The 25849-nt window shown below is 33.9% G+C and overlaps 1 protein-coding gene and 1 pseudogene across 2 annotated transcripts in view; one reads left to right on the forward strand and one right to left on the reverse strand.

The window, feature by feature from the left end:
- The window catches only part of LOC145256466 (carbonic anhydrase-related protein 10-like), a 696397-nt gene that overhangs the window by 155581 nt on the left and 514967 nt on the right, over nt 1-25849 (forward strand). The gene's annotated exons all lie outside the window — the stretch shown is intronic.
- LOC145256680 (U2 spliceosomal RNA) lies at nt 24165-24294 on the reverse strand (annotated as a pseudogene).

The following is a 25849-nucleotide window of genomic DNA, read 5'->3' on the forward strand; positions in this document are numbered from 1 at the left end:
TACCCCGGATTTGGCGCAATTACCGCACAGTACGGTATTATCCACGTGTTGTGTCATTCTTGCTTTGTGTTCGAATCGTTCAAGGTCAAATGAGTATTATTTACGAATCTTAGAAAACGTGTCATTTCAGGTCACAACACGCCGTTCGCACATTATTTTTTATTACAAGAACTCAAGTTTGCCTCAGCTGGGCAAACTTTTGTACCGGAAAAATATCCAGTAAATAAAACGTTGTTTAGTAAATCGATTTTTTTATTTTTATTTATTTTTTTTTTTTTTTGGCATTTCCTATATCAAACATAAAGATAAATATTACTAAAACACTCGCTGGGTCATAAGCTTCATTTCGGTACCTTACTTTCCTGGGTGGGTTGCCTTTAGGCTGAGATAAACCGTGTTACACACACAGTAAATCGAACTTACTAAGGGAGATAACTTCCGGTGAATACCGGGGAAATATCCAGAAAATAAAACGTTGTTTAGTAAATTGTTTTTTTTTTTTTCATTTTTTTTTTCATTTCCATACACCAAACATGGACATAAATATCACTAAAACATCCGCTGAGTCATAAGCTTCATTCCGGTACCTTACTTGCATGGGTGGGTTGTCGTTAAGCTGAGATAAACCGCGTCACACACACACACACACACACACACACAGTGAATCGAACTTACTAAGGGAGATAATAACTTCCGGTGAATACCAGAAAAATATCCAGTAAATAAAACGTTGTTTAGTACATCGTTATTTTTTTGCATGTTTTGCTTTTTTTTTTTCATTTCCACACCAAACATGGATATAAATATCACTAAAACATCATAAGCTTCATTTCGGTATCTTACTTGTCTGGGTGGGTTGTCTGTAGGCTGAGATAAACCGTGTCAAACACATACACACACATACATTAGGAACATTTATAATAAGATTTCTTTATTTTATGTTAAGAGCGGTGTAGGATGAATGCGCTTATTATAGAGTCGAAGATTCTAACCAGGGGTGATAACCTCGACTTAGCTTCTCCCAGCTCGTAACAGAATTACTAAAGTAAAGTGTAACGGGAAACTTACAAATATAAAGTAGTGTATGCAGTTCTTCGACTGTGGTGAAAGCAATACATATAAGAACGGAGAGCTCTATTGAAAAGACTAACCAAATAGAGAGAATCCGATGTAGATTAGTTTAGACAATTATTTGATTGTTATCTCAAACGAGGAGAAAATAACTCTGCCAATCAAACAAAATTTACAAATTAAAAGCCAGCTACAGCAACACCCACCACGACCGACCATCTACAGCGAAATCCAACCACCAGTGTATAAATCACTAAATTTAACCATAGTTAATAACATTTTAAAAGCGTATAACAAACTGCTAATGATCCTAGAATTAAATTTACATCACACATTTTAAAAAATAATTAACTTAAAAATAATATGTAATACAAAATTTTTATTGATTGCATAATTACTTGATTTTTGGCAGATTTTTTTTTTTTTAAAGACTGTCAAAATCCTTTATTTTTGGTTGTGCTTAAATTCATTGTCTCTTTACCATGAGAAGGGAAACATAAACTTTTAGTTCTTTGGCAGCATCCTTAATTTTATTTTATAGTGTTGGTTTTACAAATGAAAATACCAGCTTCCAATTTGTCACGATATGCTTATGACCAATTGGAAGTAGTAAGGCTCGGATAAGTGTCATGAGGAAAATGATGTCGGTGTACAACATCTAATCGGGTATAGCTTGACATAATAATCTAGAAACCTGCTTTTAGTAGCAGTAATTGCCGAATTCTCCGGATAAATTTCAACTTGGTCATGTGTGGTTTCCATGTGACCGAGCATGTCTATCAAAAAATGGTCTACTAAGTTATATGAGGTAGATACGCGAGTATTACACAGGAGTTAAATATAGCTGCGTACAAAACTCTGCGGTAATTCTTATAAAAATAAGTCGTACCTGCTGAGCAATCTGTTTAATCTATGAGTAAACCATTGTTGTTGTATCAAATTGAATGCTAAAATAAAGCAAAAACTTTATCATGGAAATCACTCAAGACAAGACATGAATCTACTTAGTATAAGGAAAACAGCAGCTCTTCGCTTGTAGTCGTTTTCTATAGAAACCGCTCCAGACAAGACAAGATGCTAGTTGATGCAATAAGTTAAATTAAACAAAACACTACAATTTACTAAACAACGTTTTATTTTCTGGATATTTTCCCGGTATTCACCGGAAGTTATCTCCCTTAGTAAGTTCGATTTACTCTGTGTGTGTGTGTAACACGGTTTATCTCAGCCTAAAGGCAACCCACCCAGGCAAGTAAGGTACCGAAATGAAGCTTATGACCCAGCAAGTGTTTTAGTGATATTTATATTGAAAAACTTGTTAACGATAAGTGTTAGATGGAATAGATTCTGACTCACAAAACAACAATTATTTCCTCTTTGTCAGAAACATCGCTCAGAGAAAGAGAAAAAGACAAAATAAGGTAAGTGGGAGGTGCTCTGCTGCCGAAAATAACTTAAAATCAGAATCAAAATGTATAGTCGTTTTTTTTTGTTTGTTTTATTTTACTTCAGTAAAATAAGGGGCCCACAACTTTGAGCCAACACTTGAAGTCTATAGGACATACATAGATATTCGAATGTTCCATTTAAGTCTTTATTTCTCAAACACTGAGTTAGTAAAGAAATTGAGAACATAATTTTCCTCTCCCCAATTAACAATTTTCATACGTTGTAGTATATCTTTCATTTTGATATCTTGATCTTAATGGATTCCAGGACAAGAATTTATCTAGTCTGGTGGAGTATCCAACTCTTTGCTATTACTTGAGGTAACATCACTTGGAGAAGGTGCACCGTTCCTCATAAAAGCTAATATGGGTTACCAATAGTGAGGAGATCTTATTTAGGCAGTGAATACTATGTGGTTTTGACTATTTGGTCAGGATTAAGTTCTATGGAAAAAAAGTATCCTTATGCCAGGTTATTCTGACAAACCCCTGTACAGAGAGACCTTAGACACTCGAGGATAGTGTCTAGTAGGCATTCAAGTTCTCTCCTATAGGCATTCAAGCTGTGATTTACTGTGATAATTTATTTCTATTTTGCACCAAAGAATCTAGACATGGGCGTGGTAGATAATCAACTATGTCTTCATATGAAAATGGTGAGGGAAGGATGAGGGGGGGGGCTTACGCAGCGGTATATACGGCATAATTCAGGTTGACACACCGGTTCCCGTCAGATCGCCGAATGAATTTCAAGTGTTGTGTGTGCTCTCTGCTTATCTCGGCATTGTTTCTTGTCGTCTTGTATCAAAAATAATAAAATGTCCGCAACCATTTAATTGTTTCATATAAAGCATTTAGTCTTCTTTAAGAAAGGGCTTCCGGGACCCCTTCATCTTCACTCGCCGAGCCGCAGGGCTCAAGTGAGCCCAATTCAGTAAACCTCGTATTATAGTCAAGTAGATTACATGAAGTTTTATCATAGAAAGGTATATTATATGATTGTTTATTGTTATAGAATGTTATATTGTTTGTAACGCATGCAGCATAATCACGGTGACAAACCCGTTCCCGTTAGATCATCAAAGTTAAGCAACATTGAACTGGTCAGTACTAAAATGGTTGATGATTTGGAAATTCCGGGTGTTGTATGTGCTCTCTGCTTATCTCGGCATTCTTTCCAGTCGTCTAGCATTTCTCTTTGCCATTGGACTCGAGCAGTGCCGATTTAGGGTAGGTATTTTTAGAAATTGCGCAACCCTTGCCTCACTATTACACACACATTACCCTAACAGGAGGGTATCCATTGTCTCTTGAGACCGAACGGAAGCATCGCACCCAGTAGTGTCGGACTCTATCACTATATATAAACGTGCCTTTGTCTGTCTGCCTGTCCGAGGAAAGTTATCTACCAAACTCTTCTGTTATGTTTTGTTTGTTTAGACTCTGGAAACGTTATATAATAGAGAATTTGGATCTGTGAAACGAATTCAATTTTATCTTCAGTCGGAAAAATAGCTGCAAAGGGGTAAAAACTAAAAAAAATAATTAAAGCTTGGCAGGAGTAAGTTTACTTGAAATGCTCTTCGATGTATGCGTAAATATACATTCATGTCTTTAACAGCGTTAATTTTTTAAAGCTTTTGTATGCGTATGGATTTTAGCCAGACCGTAACAAATAAGGTCGGAGAGTTATATGATTTAGTTTCGGTTCTCACTGATGACAACCGAGTCATTTCTTATTTTTAACTATTTAAATCACTACTATATATTCAGTTATAATAATAATAAATAATCTTATGGTTCTATAATAATAGTTAACTAGCGGGGTCTGTGGAAATTCCACAGGAGACGCATTCATATGTAATATATTGATGTTGGCATTCTGTAGATGTTCACCGTAACTGGAGACGCTCTTATATTATTGTGACTTATTTTTTTAAACTGAAAAGGTATTTATCTAAACTAGCAGGGACGCCGAGCGTAGCCCGGTCGTAAAGTACGCTTAAATATCATATTTTAATTCTTGCAGATTTCGTATATATTATTATAGACTTAATGTTCTATCGATATAATATGTTATAAAATTGCAATTTCAAAAAAATGTGGGTTTTTATTACTGTACTCATAGATTCGAAAAAGTTGTCAAAAAACAAATATGTAGCAAATAAATATCATCAAAGGCAAGATAAATTACGTTTCTACCAAACTGGATACATTTTTTGTGTTTTTATCCAATGTAACATGTTTATTCAGCTCGAAAAACATGCAGTGTTTACCGGTGTATTGGAAAATTCAAAATGGCGCCCGACACGCTCTTTAACACGGTAAGTTTGGGAAAAGGCGTTATAAATAATAAACTAGACAAAATACTTTTAAAAAACACCGGATGTCACGGTAACATATATTGAGCGAATTTCTAACAGTATTTTTTTTACAACTTTTTCGAATCTATGTGTGCAGTAATACAAACCCAAAAATTTCTATGCATGACTTTCGTGCATCAGCTTTAATTGAAACCGAAAGCAAAACTTATGAAAAGATAAATGTGCACACATTATATATATATATGTATGTATATGTGTATATTTATATGTATATATATACATACACACATATATATATACATATATATATGTATGTATATATATACACATATACATACCTATATATATATACATATATATATGTATGTATATATATACACATATACATACACATATATATGTATGTATATGTGTATATATATGTATATATGTACGTATATGTGTATATATATATACATACATATATATATGTATGTATATATGTATATATATATATGTATATATATGTATATATAACTTGAGTTTCTTGAGCTATAATCAAAACTGAAACCCAACCTTATAAAATGATTCTTAGTAAAATTATGTATAAAAAAAGATGTATAAGTTCCATCATCTATAATCGAAACCGAAACCAAAACATATGACGAATTTAAATCAATTACTTGATTGCAACAATTCTAAATAATTCTTGTTAAAATTATTCATTTCAAGGAATGAAACTCCATAACAATTAAACGACAGTCGCTCGGATGTAAGCGTGACACACAAAATAAATGAATAACACACACGCTATCCTATTAATATAGGAATAAGAAATGTGAATGAATTAAAACAAAAATCATATTTGCGCGTATTTTGCGACCGGACTACGCTGAGCAGCCAATAATATATATTAGGTACAATATAGCAATAAATACGAAATTTCTATAAATTATAATATCATATTTAAGCGTATTTTACGACCGGGCTAGGTCAGGCAGATATTTACATTTATTGGGTATAGTACAATAATTAATAGATAATAAACTCTGTAATAATAAATACGAAATCTGAATAAACTAAAATATAATATTTAAGACTTTTTTACGACCGGGCAACGCCATGGGGCCTGCTAGGATACACATATATGCTGTTTCATGGTTAGATATACTGTATTTCACGTTGATAATTAGAAAAAAGACTAATTCGAAAAGAAAAATAAATGTATACTAATTATAGGTGCAATCATATTATAAATGTTTCTGAATTTGCAATAACAACCACTGGAAAGATACACATGAAAAAGGTCGGAGGTTGAATCGGCCGAAACGTTGTAAGAATAACAATTCGAATGAGAACAATATTTCGAACAATATCAATAATACACATTTAGAACGTTCAGAAACGTGCCACTCTTGCTTGTCTCTGCTCTATCGTTATTTTCATGGCAAGTGTTCGACTGAGCTCCAATCTAGGGGCCCCTTGCCAATCTTTTACAAAAACACTCGTCTAGCCAAACGCACTATCAATAAATTCCCCGCTCTCTATCGTTGCCTAAACTTAAACGTGGATCCCATGAACAAATCTTCTTTCCTAGAACTCTTTGTTTGTGGAACTCTGTTTCGCTGGTCTGGTTTCCAGTTTTTCTTCAAGTCCAACGTAAATAAATTCTTATTGAATCGTCCTCTAATCTAATTATACCAAATCTCCACCACAAACCACTACTACCCTATTGTACCAATTACTACAATACACATATTAGCCTTTGTCCTCGAGTGGCCTCAGGACCTTTATATGTTGTAAACCCTTTGTAAAAAAAAAACAATAAATTGGTACGGGCTAGAATTTATATAAAAACTAGACTACCCGTGACCCGTTTGGTCAGTATGCTATGTTAGTTATGGAATTCATGTAAGAGCGTGACACTTTTTACGTAAAGAAAATAAGTTTTGTTTTTTTTTTTGACATACCAAAAACATTTCTATGAAAGTATATTAAAATGAAAAATAACGCACGGATCACTCAAACATGAAAAAAAAAATCCTCCCTATTCGTGTAAAGTTACCTATTTTTCCGAATAATCGCTCAAAAATTGAAAATGAAAGATGATTTTCCTACGAATCGAACGCCAACGAAAGTCATTTAGAAGCAAAAACGCACATGAACCTACCGATGAGAAATATAAGAATGAAGAATCCATATTGGAATCTTTCAACCAAGTTATAGAAACTTAAAATCTAAAAAAGAATAATTAATAAAACCTGAAGCAAAAAAATAAAACTTAAATAAAATAAAGTAAAACTAATATTGAAACAGATTAGTAAATATGTCAACAAATTCACCGTTCTCACACAACTATTTTATATCTAGAAATGTAAACAAAAAAATAAAAAAGAAGGAAGGAAGGAAGGAAAAGCGACGGATGGATGGATAGATAGATAGATAGATAGATAGATAGTAGTAGTAGTAGTAGTAGTAGTAGTAGTAGTAGTCTTGGCTTTACTACAATTGTTTTTATGTTTGCCAACGGGTTAAAGTTGTTTAGTTGTAAGAAAATAGCGACAGTATAGTTGTAATAAAGAATAGTTGCAAAACACCCCCACTCTTCCCATGTTAAATAATAACGTTTATATTTCAGTGCGCAGGTCAAAATCTGCAAAAGAAGCGATTTGTGTTTATTTGTTTACGTTGTTATGGGTTAATGTTTATGCGCGCATGCGCAACCGGATGTCGTAAACCGGAAAGTGAGCTACATCACTCCTTACAAGGTCATTTGAATTTTATAATTATATAGATAAATGGAAAAGACTCGGCGCTCTTTCCGTTTTAAAAGAACATCAAGCAATTGGAATTCTAACGACTTAGAAAAAATAACAAAACCATGTATTTTCTTTTTCACTATTCAACACTAATACCCATTGCGAAGCTACGCCTGAAGAAGGCCGGAGGTTACATCGACTGAAACGTTGTTAGAATAGCAACCAAAATGAGAACAGTAGCCCGAACAATACAAATAATACGAGAAATCATTTTTACTTTTGATATTTTTATCATAGGCCTGTACGGAAGTAGTAAGGCTCAGAGAACTGTCATGAGAACCCCCATGCCAGTGTGCAACCTGTTCTGACCAGACATAGCAAAACATAATTATCTTAAAACCTGATTTACGGAAATAGTCACTGGCAAATGTCTCAGACAAATTCCAGTCTGATATTGTATACTTGTTTTTGTTTTCGTCCTTTTTCTTTTTTCTTTTTATTTTCACTCTGTGGGGAGGGGGGTTACTATCTGGGACATAAATTGCAGAGATACTATGTAGGGAGTTAAGCAGCAAGATGTCTGTTTGCATTACACTTGAACTTTTTCATATCAGTATAGTTGGACAAACCAGGGACACAGAAGAGAATTCCAAAGTCTGGCAGGCCGAGAGAAGAAATCATCGGAATAGAAGGCTTTCTGGCGTCTAGGTATCTCTACAGTGTATGGGGTGGGAGTTTGCTGCTTGTCATATTTGTCGGGGGGTATTCAACCCTCCCATACTTGTGTTGGCTATATTGCACTGAAGAAAATCTACTGTTGAATTAATAAAATTATATTTTATTATTAGGAATGGTATGAATCCTTACTTCTGTAATCTATAGATTAAACAGTCATCTTCAATGAATCATTTAAAGCAAGTAATGTTTTACATTAAGTGAGAGACAACGATCTAATTCCCTTGTCTATTAGCTTTCTAGTTTCTACTTTTAATGGTTTCATTTAAGATATTATAATGCTAAAGTCAAGTATTATGGTTCAGCTGTGCCCGCAACAGGGGCATTTATTTCGAACGAACTCTCGTCTCTCATCAATGAACTAACTGCTGCTTTTATGCAGTTATTTTTACATAATCACTTGAATTATGCAGTTATTTTACATAATCAGTTGAATTATGCAGTTATTTTTACATAATCACTTAAATTATGCAGTTATTTTTACATAATCACTTGAATTATGCAGTTATTTTTACATAATCACTTGAATTATGCAGTTATTTTTACACAATCACTTAAATTATGCAATTATTTTTACATAATCACTTGAATTATGCAGTTATTTTACATAATCAGTTTAATTATGCAGTTATTTTTACATAATCACTTAAATTATGCAGTTATTTTTACATAATCACTTGAATTATGCAGTTATTTTTACATAATCACTTGAATTATAGTTAAAAACACAAAGGCAAATATCATCGTTCAACTATGCTCTAACAAGAAAAATTCAATTTGAACGTGGCACAGCTTTATAAAATAATCTATAATTGATTTTATAGACTGAACCTTTCTGCTTGTGCGGTGATAAAACTTTTCAAATGCACTTGTGATGTTAGGTTGTATAAAAGTGTTAACTTTGGTCAAAATCGGTCATCCTTCTTTAATCGGGGTTTTTCGGTTATCGATGTTCAATACTTATCGGATGCATTCTGATACAAAAACGGACATAAGAACACTCCCAGATACATAAAGTACATGTGCTTGAAATTTATAAAAAAGTCGACCCAGACGTTTGGGACTTCATAGGAAAGGAAACTCACACGCATATATATATATATATATATATATATATATATATATATATATGCACACAGGCAGAATCCATTTATATTTTAGTAGAAGATATATATATATATATATATATATATATATAGATAGATAGATAGATAGATAGATAGATAGAATACAGATAGCGATATGTTGAAACTAGTGTTCCTAGTCTTTTAACTGCTTAGAAACGAAAACAAACGCTACGGCCTTTGCCTCTTAACCCAAGCCTGACTTAGTTTTACGGAGACAAATCAAAGATTACAATCGAGCTCTCCAACTACTCTGCACTACCCCAAGTCCTCCATTTCTTAAATGGACCGTCAACAACGGCTGACCTCCTCCGTGACTCACAGGTCTCCTATCTTCACCGATTAAAATCTCGAAATGATTGCCACGGCCAATGATTTGCTTCGCACACGGCCATTTTTGCTGGCCTGACATCCTGTTGGTAATAATGTCAATTTGCAGCTAATTCCTGCACCACAAGCGACCCTCCCCCATCTTCCGCCTCTCCAGCGCCGATCAGATTTGACAACCCGTCCGAAAATTGGCCTCAGTGACTCTTCAACACTTCATCGCCGGACACTGATATAGATGTAGAACGACTATCTGATGGATAACGTGTCTAATCTGTAAGGTGGAGTGATTAGGAGTGGGGAGTGCGTATAAGCAGGGAGAATACAGGATTTAGAGGTGTGGAACGAAGAAGTACTCTAGTCTATCGCCAGGTGACGTTACGTCCATCTACACCCACATTTACAAACGACATGAACTTTTCTAATTCTCACAATAAAGTGGCGTTTATATCTATATACGTATAATTGACATTGTCTGTCTGTTTGTCTGACGAACTATCTCTACCAAACTCCTCTCTAGATTTTTAACCTAGAAGCTTAAAACTTGGTATGTAAATGATTCGGATATGTGAAACAAATTCGATTTTGCCCTTAGCCGGTAAAAATAGTCGCTAAGGGGTCAAATTTGAAAAACAATTGGAACTTAGCTGAGGTAAGCCCATATAAAGTGCTATTTTACGCATGCACAGATATACATTTGTACTTAAAATCGTTTGAATTTAAAAGTACTCGTATCTATATGTCGATAGCTCAAACAGTAACGACTAAGCACAATGTTTTGGTTTTTATTGTATCTGATAACACTCAAGTATTTGTTTTTTTTTACTTTTAATCAGTACTATGTGTTGAGTATAATTTAATAATCGATAATAAATTGACACTATAATTATAAATACAAAATCTGCATGAATTAAAATATAATATTTAAGCGTAATTTAGAACCGGGTAACGCCGCGTGACCTGTTGTATATATATATATATATATATATATATATATATATATATATATATATATAAAATAAAAATTACAATTGAATTTACCAAAATGATCCAAGATTGTAAAATTAAAGTAAATTATAAATATTAAAGAATTAATATTTATAAAATTATCCCAGCCAGATATAAAAGCTCGATAATACCAAATAGGAAATAGAGCTTATAATATGAGCAAACAGTTAATGAAATATGTTAAAAAAAAAACACTTTAAAATGAGTTAAAAACATATTTAATCTGAAAAGGAAACACTAGATAAATGGATAGTCCTTAATCCGCGGAGTTTCGAAGAAATACTCTCCTTCTCATCAGAGGGTAGGAATTAGCAAAATGCAGGATCGGATTTTGCATGCAGAAGTATTTGATGAAACAACAAGTAAGTCAAAGATCTTACTTGAAAACAAAATAAGTTAAGCAGAGGGAATATGGTAAAGAAAAAGGTGATTACACATTAATGGATAGTCTGGTGGAAGATAAAAAAATCCAGTGACGGTAAAATCCAAATGTAAAACTTCAAGAAAGTTAAAAGAATTTCCATTTGTACAAGTAAAATCCAAAGAAATCCCATAATTGGAAGAAAATGGTCCATAATAATCCAAAGGCAGAAATCCATGGAATAATTCACAAAAAAGTGTGTACAAGGAAAAAATAATATTAATAAAAGAAAAATAAGATGTGCTTTTCACTCTACTTCCGAGACATAAGTATATGTATATATATATATATATATATATATAATTATTTTTTACTATAATAATTGAATACCTACAGAGACTAGTGTTTCATCCTTTCGGGAATCTTCAATGTAGGGTGTCACGATTAACACCAGTCGAACGATTCGAACCCCGCAATACGAGACATTTCCGGCTCGATTAGTGAAGACCGTATCCATTCGGCTACCATTAACCGCGTGAAATATCGTTGAATTTTAAACATTTTAATTTAAATGTTCATTACGTCAGTCAGACAATGATCTAATCGTTATACGATGATCTATGCATAAGAGCTAAATTGACCGACGTTAATTCAACTGAAAGTGCTCAACGATAAGAAAGGAATTTCTTAAGAAAACAAATATAAACTATCTATAAATATGATAGCGTGTGTGTTATTTTGTGTGTCACGCTTGCATCTTCCGAGTGACTGTCGTCTAATTGTAATGACGTTCCATTTCTTGTAATAAATAATTTTACCAAGAACTCTTCATAAGTTTTGGTTTCGGTTTCGATTATAGCTTATGACACTCAAGCTATTTATTTTTTATAAATAATTTTACCAAGAATTCTTCATAAGTTTTTGTTTCGGTTTCGGTTTCGATTATAGCTGAAGGAACTCAAGTAATATATATATATATATATATATATATATATATATATACATATACGTATATATATATATATATATATATATATATATATATATATATATATATATATATATATATATGCACGTTTCATTGAAGAGCAGAAACAACTATTGCTTGTTTCTCTTACAACCCATTTTTTCTTTTTGCCGAACTAGTTTCCGGACATTCTGTTCAAGTGCAAAAAAGAAATCAACGGAGTACACCGCAACGACGAAGATCCAATTACTTGGGAAGTTCATATTTATAATATTTCGTATAATGTTTATTATACAATACACAAAAACACATTACCTTGCGGTTGATGACAAACTAAGGCAAAGGCTTACAAAACAATACGAAGGCCTTTATTTCCAGCTGATGATGAGAATGGTGAGAATCCGATGCCATGTTAGATTGCGACATTTTGTCTTCTCCTGCTCCCCTCGATTCTTGAAGGAGGTTAGGCTAACTCTCTCTCTCTCTCTCTCTCTCTCTCTCTCTCCAACTCAAACTGAACTCTGGCTGCCCTATCTCTCTTTTCTCAATTACCAACTCTAACTTAACTGTATATATTGGAGCTATATTTCTTTGTGACGTCAGCACGTGGCCAACATGTGCATGTTTTGCACGTGAATATTGTATATGTTCTCAACACGTGTCCTGGCGACACAAAGGACATTCCTTAATTAAATTGTCGGTTATTTCTGCTCTGACCTTATTTCGTTTTTACAATAATTTCCAACTACAATGAATAATTCCAGTGCATTCCTAGAATCGTATCTAAATGACAATATGTATTAATTTTCACTTTTGATATTGAGTTCGTTTCAGGCATTCTCCTTTAATAGTAGCAAGCTTGGGTGCCCGGCGTTTCCCGGGTGTTTATAGATGCGTGTGTAGCCAAAATATAAAGACAAGCAGGCAGGTCCGAACCCGTACCGCGAAGGAGGACAAGAAGGTGAAAAATAAATGTGACGTCTTTGCCATTGCGTCCATCGCCAAGCCAGAAGCCGCGAAAGTTTAAATTAAACCTAGTCATTCGAAAAGAGAGGATGAATTTCGAAAATATCGGCGAAAAAAGCGACCCTTCTTTGTAGAAAAGTGCCCATTTTAGGGTGAAGGAATTAATGTTTTGGACCAATTGTTCAATATTTAAGGTTTGAAAGATTGAGCTTCAAAACGATATAAATCTCGTGAAAATCTGTCGCCTCTGTCAAAAGTTTTAGGCAGACATAATACATACATACATACATGCATACATTTAAGCAGACAGGTGAGATTTATATAATAGATTATAATCAACCCTAATTACTTTGTTTCTAAATAAAAACCTGGAGCTATCCAATTCAATATACAACATGTAAAATTGAATTAATTTTGAAAATTAGATTATGTAAAATTGAATTATTTACGTAAAATTGAATTATTAATACAAAATTTAATTAATAATATAAAATTAAATTATGTAAAATTTACTTCTGTAAAATGTTATGTAAAATTTAATCAATTTTAAATAGAGTTTCTCCATTTAGTGTTAGGGCGAGCAATAAACCCAAATGTATTCATCTTCATATATAGATTCCCTGAAGAAGGTTAGATGTTAAATCGGCAAAACATTTTTCAGAAGAATATTCAAGATAATAACAATTGTGGGAATAATCGAAACCATTCAAAGAACCATTTATTTCTGGGCGGTTTATAATGGCGTCAGTCTAGAATTAACGCATCCACCAGCTTATCAGATTGGCCAATTTTCCGAAACGAAAACTAGACATTCCCTTTCACACCAACCGTAGATCGGCCACCTGATAGACATCAACTCGCATCTCTGGCGGGATTAGTGCGACAAGCGTTAAGTTTATTTACTATCCAATCAACAATCACTCGTCTAGCCACAACCATTGTCAACGATTTCCTCTACTTTCATCTCTGCTTAAAACTAAATGTACAACATAGCTCGGACGCGCGTATGCAAACGCATGCGGGATTACGTCAGCGGGAGAGAAAAATTAAAACTTTTATAAAGATCACCTTAGAGACGATGATAACGTGCAAGATCACGTTAGAGGCATAGATGGCATTTGGGGGGATGATCACGTTAGGGACGTCACAGCGTGAAAATGAGTAACTAAATGTCATTATACAAAAAAAAAAAAACAAGCGAGATTAAGGTCTAGGTTACAAATGTAAATTTCACTGCCTGTTTGTCGAACATTATACTGCGGGCTACTTCTCAACTGCTTACACAACTTCCTACTTCAAGTCAACAAATTCCTGCGTAAGTATCCTCTTAATTAATCAAATTCCACTAAGTTACTACAACTGCCGACTATTAGGCGTCGTCTTACCGACCACCTAACATTAATTAATCTCAACCCTTTAGTGACATTCAGGCCTTGATAAATGGTGATCCCCCTGAAAAATAAAACATAAATTAAGTCGACGGTGCGAGGTTTCATCTTGTTGAATAAAAGAATAGATAAAATTTAAGATAATCACAAAACATGTTTCTAAATTTTTGAGATGGGGATTGGATATTCGTATTATGGGGATTCATCGGACTACTGTTCTCATCTTGAGTGGGATTTTCACAACGTTTCGGTCGATGTAACCTCGGACCTTCTTCGGATGTATCTTGTCGCACTTGGGGACGTTTTTGCGAATTCGGGAATTTGGACGGAATTTCGAACGAAACCCTTTATTTACTTCATTATAAATAATAGATAATAGATAATATATATATATATATATATATATATATATATATATATATATATATATATATGATGATGATGAAATATCCCGTCAATTTCGACGTATCAGCTTCAGACAAAACAACCAAGTTGTTTGGAAATCCACGCAGATGATTTTTTTATAGTTGGGAAGGTTTTGTAGAACGATCCACACTTTTTGGTATTACTGCTAACCTTTGTCGGTGCAGATGACTGCCACAAGACAGAGTATACAGTAGACCGCAGGTTTTTAGATAAGAGTTTCCTTCTCCTAGATGCACGTCTTATCGAGGACTGAGGGTGCATCTCTCCCAGTGATTTAATGCACCCCCCCCCCAGATACCAACCTGGAAATTACTACGATTCGGCGCCAAGCTTCCCAAATAGTCAATCGTCTGGTACTGGACAGGCACATCTTTGCTTAACTTCGGTGATCTGGCGAGAAAGTGATTGTGCCGTATATATAGTTTTATATACGACACAATCCTATTTACGGTACAATATTAGTCCTCGTGCGAAAGAGCAGGACACAAAATGTTTTAAATAATAATAATAATAATAATAATAATAATAATAATAATAATAATAATAATAGAATAACAATAACAAAGACTTTCTCTGGCGAGGATTACTATTGACCGTAACCAGTTATACAGTCCTTTTGAAATTTTCATCTCTATTTTTTTTTCGTTATGTACTGAATATTTTTAATGAAACCTATATGAAATATGTTCCTTATTAAATTTTAAAGATTTTCTACTCTGAAAAAAATTTTTTTTAAATTTAATCTAAAAAGTTATTTTAAAGTTTTTGTTAAAAAAAAAATTCACATTTTCTCATTATTCAGACCTGTATTACAAAGAGGTGTTGCAAAAAAAATGAGTTGTGGTATGAGGAGAATTACAAACGGAAACAGAGAGAATATTCAGACTTGTAATAATACAAAGAGGGGGTTGCAAAAATGAGTTGTGGTGTGAGGAGAAATACAAACTGGAACAGAGAAAATATCCAGACCTTTAATAATACAAAGAGGGGGTTACAAAAATGAGTTGTGGTGTGAGGAGAAATACAAACTGAAATAGAGAGAAGGAGAGTTTTAAAATATAATCTTAAAAAGATAGGATACAAGTTAGAAAAGCATTTCATCCAAGGCATGAAAATTGTTAAACAAAATGTTTTTACTATAGGCTTTAAAAATAAAGGTACAAGATTCAATTTGAAATTTATTTATTTTCAAAGTGCACTTTTATAAATTTTACAAAGTAAGGTATAAACATTTAATTTAAATTGAATCAAAAAATTACCTTTCATTTATTTTATGTAATGTACATTTTGTTGCAATTTAAAAACATTATCTTTCATCAAGCAATTAATGATATAGATATAAAATTTTCAATGATGCTTTTATATATATATATATATATATATATATATATATATAGTAACATAAAATAATGATTAGTAAGAAATAGTTATATTTAAATCTAAAAAAATAGGTATAAGGCTGCCAAAATGTGTTTTACAACTGTCCGCAAGGTGGTGCAGTGGTTAGAGTAAAGGATAAAATCAATTGTAAAGATACATTCTTGTGAAGATACATTACCAATGCCAAGAGGTCACTCAAGGATAAGGGTTAAAGAGTGTACAGTAGAAATTGGACAATATAGTAATCATTAGTAATGAAAATTCGGTAAATTTGATAACTTATATGGAACGGCTCATCAAGAACTTATTTACGTTAGACTTGAAGACAACCATATTGTAGTCAGCCGGAAAGCAGGAAAACGGAAGACAATTCCACAGGCGTGCAGTTCTAAGAAAGAAGCTTTGTTCATGGAATCTACGTTTAGTTTTAGGCACAGTTAAAGAGTGGGGGGAATTATTGATAGTGTTTTCAGCTAGACGAGTGTTTCTTGTGAAAGTTTGGCGATGGGGGACCATAGACTTAAGCTCAGTCGAACACTTTCCATGAAAATAACGATACATCAGAGACAAACTCGCAACATCTCGTCTGTGAGATAGAGGTTGCAGGGAAGAGAAAACGACATCTCCTACGAGGCTACGAAGTCTATCAAGGCAAGACAAGTCCTTTCTAGCAGCTCCTGCCCAGATGTGGCAACAGTATTCCATCTTTGGACGTACCTGGCTCTTATATAGATAGAGAATTGCATCAGCAGTGAGATATTTACTGGATCGATAGAAAGATCCCACCATTTTTCCAGCGGCCTTGGCAACAGATTTGATATACGTGTTCCATTTAAGATCAGGAGTAATGATCAAGCCAGAAGCTTGTCAAAACTTGAGGCCTCCTGAAGATGAGAGCCATTCATTTCAATTGATGCCAGAAATTCGCACTGAAAAAAATACAATTTCAAATTACTTAGGACCTCTATCCAACCATGGCTGACGGAACAAGAGCATGCTACTCCCTGTGAAGTAAATAAAGTGTTCTGTTCGAAATTCCATCCAAATTCCCGAGTTCGACAGAAACATTCCCGAGTTCGATAAAATATACCTGAAGAAGGTCGAAGGTTGCATCGACCGAAACGTTGTGAAAATGACACTCAAGATCAGAACAATAGTCCAATGAATTCAAATTAAACGAACAACGGAATACGTTTCAAAATTGTTTGATGATTGCTGTTAGGTTGAGAATCTAATTCCGGAGACCTGCGTGATTTTGTTCGCCATCTCCATACAATTCAACTTCGTTATTTAATTTGTTGAATTAGTCATAAACGACTGTAACATTTTGAGCTAAAATAAACCTTAAAAACAAAAACAACAATTTTCCTCTACAAAACAATAAACCAAAACATTCATACAAATAGAGAGTAGATATATACTCGTGCTGATCAAAAAAAAAAAATATATATAGAACATCATGCTTTTGGCGCTAAATTCTTATTGAGGACGATCTGTGAGATGCAATTGGTGCTAAAATATCCCTATTATGCTAAACTAACTTAAATAGTTGTTTTACGACAGAATTTTTTTCATATCAATTGCAATGTCAGTTTTTGACTATTTCGTGTTTTGAAATAATAGAACAAGGCAGGTAAGTTAACAAAATATTTTTATTAACATAAATACAAATAAAATTAATCAATATTTAGTAGAAGCACCTTTTGTCTTGATAACAGCATTCGCCGGGCATGGAATCAACAAGCTTCTCGCAATCATGTGTAGACACTGAATCCCATGTGTTCTGGATTGCAATCTTCATGGCTGCAAGGGTAGTAGGTTTTTCTTTCCTCTTCATCTGGTCCCACAATACTTCAATAGCGAGTTCGCCGGCCATTCAAGAACAGGGATCGATCGTTCTCGTAGCCAGGAAGACGTGATTGGCAGAATGTGCCGGTGCCAAGTCATCTTGAAAAACACACACTCCATACACCCGGGCAACGCTGGGCACCTAGGCTAGTTCATCTATAAGGGAAGGAATACTATTTTTAAAATCCCGAAGATCAAATATCAGCTAACGTGATATTGTAAACAAACCCAGACGGGCTTTGATGAACAACATTATCATTATTATTTTTTTATTTATTTATTTATTTTTGCAAATGAGTCCACCGGGCAATTTATTTCTGGTAATATATAATCTTGTATAATATAAATCTCACCTGTCTGTTTAAATGTTTGTTTGAATGTCTGTATGTATATATGTTTGTATGTCTGCATAAAACTTTCGACCAATTAAACAAATTTTCACAATGTTGGTATAATTTTGAAGCTCGACTTTTCCGACGACAGATATTGAAAAATTGGCTAAAAACATTAATTCCTTCACCCTCAAGTGGGCCCGTTTTTACGGGGAGCGGTCGCTTTTTTCACCGATATTTTCGAAAGTAATCGCCTCTTCGATTGTCTAGCTTTAATTAAAAACTATGTTCCTTCCAAGTTTGGCAATGGGTGCAATAGCAAACGCGTCACGTTTTTTCTTTTTTTTTTTTACTTTTTTTCTTCCTTCACGCTACGGGTTCAAGCCTGCCTGCCTACAACCACTTTTTTTTCTTTTTTTTTTTGCTCAACACACACTTTCAAACACCCGGGCAACGCCGGGCATCCAGGCTAGAATTTATAAAAAACATTGATCTGCTAATAATACTTCCGTAATCTGCGTAAATTAAAATAGCATGTTTAAGCGTATTGTATGACTAGGCAACGTCAAGCTTCCAACACACACACACATACACACACAATAGCAAACGCGTCACGTTTTTTCTTTTTTTTTTTTTACTTTTTTTCTTCCTTCACGCTACGGGTTCAAGCCTGCCTGCCTACAACCACTTTTTTTTCTTTTTTTTTGCTCAACACACACTTTCAAACACCCGGGCAACGCCGGGCATCCAGGTTAGAATTTATAAAAAACATTGATCTGCTAATAATACTTCCGTAATCTGCGTAAATTAAAATAGCATGTTTAAGCGTATTGTATGACTAGGCAACGTCAGGCTTCCAACACACACACACATACACACACACACACACACACACACATATATATATATATATATATATATATATATATATATATATATATATATATATATATATATATAATGTGGTAGCTAGAAAAACAAATAATTTTAAATTACAAACTTTAGTGTTCAAATTTCATGTTGACTAAATTTTATTGCGTCTGGCTTATTCACCTATTCGAATTTTATATCCCCCATCAAGGAGTGGAAAACTGTTTTTAGACTTTCAAAGGCAGGTGGTTATTCATTCAAAAGTGAAAATTTGACTTGGGGACTGACAAAACTGTCTAGGTGCATCAGCATTTTTTTTTTGTTGTTGTAAAATATTACAAAGCATCACTTTAATAATGTTATTGAAACTTTGAAAGGAGAGTGTCGTGAAGCAGCTGCGACTTGCTAAAAGGAAAGTGGTCAGAAAATAAAAATACAAAACACAAAAAAAAAGCTAATTTCCCGCTTTTGTATAAAATAAATTATCGTTTGGACTAATTTCCTTTTCCATCAACTATCGCGAATTTATCCATATATATATATATATATATATATATATATATATATATATATATATATATATATATATTCCTGTCTCTAAGAGGGGGAAATGTTTGTGTTTCATTTCCGGTGACAATCATCAGACAATAAGTCTGATCAATTCCATCCAGAATAAAACACAAACATTTCAGTGCAGCTTGCCTTGCAGTAGAACCCCGGGAAACAGTGAGCAATACAATGTTTCCGGTCCCTGGTTACGGTAATTGCCCCGCCTTTCGGTGTTATTTATAATGTTATTTGATTCTATACATGTGTATTATATACTGCATAGTTGTGCTGTATCTTCAAGCCATACAGAGCGTCCCCAGGTTGCGGATAGGGGAAACCCCTCTATTTATAGGGGGTAGCTTTGAATATTAAATCAAAAGCCGCTGACAATGAGGAAATAAAATGAAAATGAATACCAAAAATAATGCATACTGGCTGGCCCTCGCCCAGGATAAAAAGGGTCCCTTACCTCGTTCACACACCAGACGAGAAAAGGTATTTGAAGGTGTGAACCCTCTTACCTCAGATAATGGCACTACCATGACAGAGGTCCACTTGGATCAGTCAACAGATCGTGAATTAGATCCTGGCCCCAAACCATCATGTGCAACTACAAGAAAAGGAAACAGAAGAGGCCTAAAAACCCAACCCTGGGCAGTTGCACAAAAGAGGGTATTATTATATTGCTACCATTATTCAAAGTTTGAAAAATGGAGCAGAACGTCGAATGAGATCCTACAAGAGAAAATCAAGAATTCTGACCTCCCTGAAGACATAGTATTTTTTTTTTACTAATTTTTAGTGCCGTTTTCCGGCATTCGACTGTATTTGCATTTTACTCTTTTATTATGTTTTATTCATTTATTGGACATTGTTAAAGCAAATACTGTAACATATCTAATATATAAAAGGGTATATGTCTGTCTGTCTCCATATTTTAAAACTCTATCTCCACCGAAACTAAAAGTCGCACCGCAGGGCTAGGGGTATCAATTGATTGGATTTTTTATGGACCGTTCTTCTATGGGCCTTTAGTCGTTTAAAATTGTTTTGAAGTGTCAGAAATGTGTCAAAATCGAAAAATACGGGGTGAGCCACTTAAAATTGGCCCGATTCTCTTATCTTTCTCTTATCTTTCTCTTATCTTTCTCTTAACGACCAACTGACACCACAAGAAAAAATACAATTCTTTTTTCAACAAGATGGTGGTACATGCCACACGTCTCACAGATCACTGACACAAGTTCCTGGCATGTTTTCGGTCGAGAGAACAATAAGCAAAGGGTTGTGGCCACCACGTTCCCCGGACTTGTCTTCATGTGATTTTTTTTTATCTTTGGGGGACTTTAAAACAAAGAGTTAATGCAAATAATCCTCAAAATTTAGATCAACTAAAGGAGAACATTACTACGCAATCAGGACAATCACCAGAAAAGATCTACAGATAGTCAGTATCTGCAAACGTTTAACAACGTTTGCAGATATGCATAGATGTAAACGAGGATCACTTCCCGCATCTTTTATAACATTACAAGTAATTTAAACAATAAAAGAATGTTTCTCCTCTCTACTACATTTTATGGAATACCTTTAAGTGGGCAACTCAGTATATCTAGTACATTCATCTTCGTTTAATTTTTTAATTTTTAATCAGTTCGTATGCATGTAACGGTGGTACAGCGATAACGTCATCCGCCCCGAATGCTACAATTAGGGTTTAGAACTTACAAAAACTTTATTATTCGACAAGACATACAATCGGAAACCTTTAAAAAATGTTTAATCTCACTATTATTGAGGTTTACTCTATGTTTATTTTACTATAAGAAGCGGAACGTAGTTAGGAAAATTATATTCATAGGCAAGGTTTATATTTTGCTGGTTAGCACATAAATTGAAAACTACAAATTATGAAAAATCTTATATATATATGAAAATTGATAATATATATATATATGTGTGTGTGTGTGTGTGTGTGCGTGTGCGTGTGTGTGTGTGTGTGTGTGTGTGTGTGTGTGTGTGTGTGTGTGTGTGTGTGTGTGTGTGTGTGGCGTATTAAGCGACGCTTTTTCTGCAAACAAATAGAGCGGACGCATTTGGACGATGTCAAAACATCGTTAATTCATTACCTACACAGCAGCAGCCATATAGCGTAATAGTGAGAAGCATTGACTGTCATTTGGGCGGTCGGGTTTTGGTCATGGCTTGAGGCAGTTGCCTGTCTAGCCGCACTGATGAGCTGTGAAACAGCGAAACAGTACTGTATACTGTATGTGGATGACAGTATATATATATATATATATATATATATATATATATATATACTGTCATCCACATACAGTATACATCATCAGTGCGGCTAGACCGGCAACTGCCTCAAGCCATGACCAATATATATATATATATATATATATATATATATATATATATATATATATAAATTTATAAAATATATATGGCGATTAAGCTACACTGAATATTCGGCGTTTCATCCACTCTAGGATTTCCCAGGCTTATGCGCGAATTCTGTTGTTGTTTATCGTTTTGATATGGTCCTTTTCTATTGACCAACTGACACCAGAAAGCTGATTGGCCAACTAAAATCCTCAATAGAAAAGGACCATATAAAAAGGATAAACAACCACAGAATTCGCGCATAAGCCTGAGGAATCCTAGAGTGGATGAAACGCCGAATATTCAGTATAGCTTAATCGCCATATATATTTTATAAATTACTAACTAGCTCTACCTACGTATTGAGCACTTTTGAAGTAAATACTTAAAGTTTACGCATAAATATATACTTTCGTATATTAATTCTATGTGAGTAAATGTATTAGTTATATATATATATATATAAATATATATATATGATATGTATATACAAATAATTTTAATATTTATGTATAAATATATTCGTTATGAAAGTCGATTTAGAAATGAAAGTCCAGCCTGCTTTAAACATTTACTAAACAGCAGTCAACGTAAACGCGAGATGCAAAATTCTGACTTCCCATCGTTGAATACTTTTCGGGTGTGTACTGTTTATTACCGATAATCTGGCAATTATAATAACTTCATTTCGTTCAATCCCTGCGTTAATTAATGGTGGCCTTCAAGTAAAATGCTAACATATCTAGTCAAGGCCGACTTTGTGATTGATTTCGAATCTCCCTACTGACAGTAATTGCAAATTCCTACATTAATGAGTGCGTAAACGTGAAACACTCGTACCTGTAGGTATAAAGATAATTGTTTATTTAGGAAACTATTATTATCTCTTTGCATATGTATAAAAGTGGCCTAGTCCGTGTGTGTGTGTGTGTGTGTGTGTGTGTGTGTGTGTGTGTGTGCGCGCGCGCGTGCGGAAAGTTCTCTCCAAAGCTACTCTGTTAATTTTTGATATGCAGACTTGAAAGTTGATATTAAGGGAATTCGGGCCTGCAGAACATTTTTGTTTGCATAGGAATCACCACTTATCACGGCCCAGAGGCCACTCGAGGATAAGAGTTAATGGGTATACATTAGTCAATGGGATTATAGAGTAGTAGAGATAAGTAGTGGAAATTTTGATAAATTGAATTACTTAGGGGGGCGGTTCATCAAGAACTTGTTTACATTGGACTTGAAGACGATCAGATTGTAGTCAGTTGGAAAGCAGGCAAACAAAAGAAGTTCAACAGGCGTGCAGTTCTAAAAAAGAAGCTTTGTTCATGGAATATACGTTTAGGTTTAGGCACAGATAAAGAGGGGGGAGTTATTAATAATGGTTTTGATTTGTTTTTCAGCAAACATATCTAAATCTAAGTAAAAATAGCTGATAATAGGGTCAAGAGTGAAACATTGGAATTTATCAGGCATAAGTCAACTTAAAGTAATCCTCTACGCATGCGAAAATCTACATTTATACGTTAAAGTTTTGATATGGAAGTGGGCTTTGATTTCGATTGCAGCCGATGGCACCCAAGTTATTTGTTTCTTAAACTTGTTAAATCACTGCTATATATAAGGTACACTCTATATAATTATAAACTCAGTCAGCTTGCTTGCTTGGGCGTTTAAACCGAATATCCGGTTTCTGATTTCCGGTTTCAAAAAATCCGTCTGCTTACTTATTTCATGGCCGCCTTGTCATAAGTCCTATATTAAAACCCACTGCTGCTATTCAAAGCATACACAAGGTGAATAATATATTTTGTTTAAACTTATTTTAACGTGTGTTTCTTTACAAATAAATGTACCTATTTACTATGCCTCCCCACGGGACAGAGTTAGACACCAGGGTCGTTTTTTAACGTGGAGAAAAGGTACAAAAATAAAAATTGTCTCAGTCGTGAAGGATTTCTCCTCCACCGAAAGAGAACAAGAAATGGAAGTGCAGAATCTGAAGAACAGATACTACACTTTGATCTTGACCAAAAGGCCAAGATAAATCCCGTTCAACTAAAAAAAAATGATGTAACTATAAACATAAACATGTAACTATAATCATATTTATAAAAAATAGTTACTGCTTTTAGTAGTGACCCTTTGGATTCTGACGATTTATTTATTCAGGCGTTACATAAAAAATATTTTCTCTTCAAGAAAGGGGAAGGTAAAAACTTGGTTTTAGTAGTGCTTTTAGTAGGGCCTCCTTAATCTTTATTAGTGCTTGCAGTAGTGCTCTGGAGGCTTCCTGATTTTTATTTTTTTCACTTAAAAAATGTTTTCTCGAGACAATAAAATATAATAAAATTTCAAAATCACTATTTTATTTGGAAAATATTTCATCTTACCCTTTAAGGGCCAACGGGTAGACTAGTATAATAGTAAGTAGAGTATTGTCTATATTATTACAAATACGAAAGTTGTATGAATATAATATAACGTATTTTACAGCCGTCAACGGGCGCAGAACAGCCTACTATTAATATATATATTATTTTTAAAAACAGTAATCTACGGACACGCGTGTTTCAGAGCCCTACTCTTCTTCAGCGTAGTTTGACTGTTGTTGGGATTCGAACCCCGGACCTTATATATTTCAGTCTAGCACCCTAACCCATTACGCTATGATGCCACAGACAATTTATTGTTTAGTTTTTCTATCGTTTATCTGTTTACGTAGTTTTGTTGTTGATTTTTTAAACGATATTAAGGTTAACGTCTCCGCCTTGGAGATCCGGTGTTTTTCTTAGAAAGTCGCCCATTTTTTATTTGGACGTATTTTTTTTTTTAATTTATTTATTATTTTTAGAAACAGTAATTTGAGGACACGCATGTTTCGGAGCTTTACTCCTCTTCAGCGTACCTTGACTGTTGTTGGGATTCGAACGCCGGACGTTATGTATTCCAGTCCAGCGCCCTAACCAATTACGCTATGATGCCATACACAAGTTATAGTTGAGTTTTTTTTATCGTTTATTTGTTTATGTAGATTTGTTGTTGATTTTTTAATCGATATCAAAGAGAAAAGAAAAGAATTTAAAACTGGAAATTAAATTTTACAATTAAATTTATTATTTAACAGAATAATCAAATAAAATTTTTCAAAGTTCTTATTCCATGGAGTTTCAAAGAATGCTACTCTTGCTATTCTTCTCATCAGAGGACATAAAGAAATCAGCAAATTATATTTGTAGCAAAACAAGAATTTGCTGATTACATTTTAATATTTATATTACATTGAATTTTACCTTTGATTATAGCGGGTAAGCTTTTCATTTCCGCTGTATTGATTGTGTTTTTATATATATATATATATATATATATATATATATATATATATATATATAAAGAGAGAGAGAGAGAGAGGGAGAGAGAGGGGGAGAGAGAGATAGGGAGAGAGAGAGATAGTTATCATCTATTAAATATATCGCTTGATGATTGCATTGGCAGGAAATATTTGTTGTGACGTAAATTTTATTTTTGTGTCTATCCTAATTAGATTTACACAAACCTGACACACACACACACACACACACACAAAACACACACATATATAT

This window comes from Euprymna scolopes, chromosome 32, assembly GCF_053919585.1.
Source record: "Euprymna scolopes isolate OS-2025 chromosome 32, ASM5391958v1, whole genome shotgun sequence".
Taxonomy (NCBI): domain Eukaryota; kingdom Metazoa; phylum Mollusca; class Cephalopoda; order Sepiida; family Sepiolidae; genus Euprymna; species Euprymna scolopes.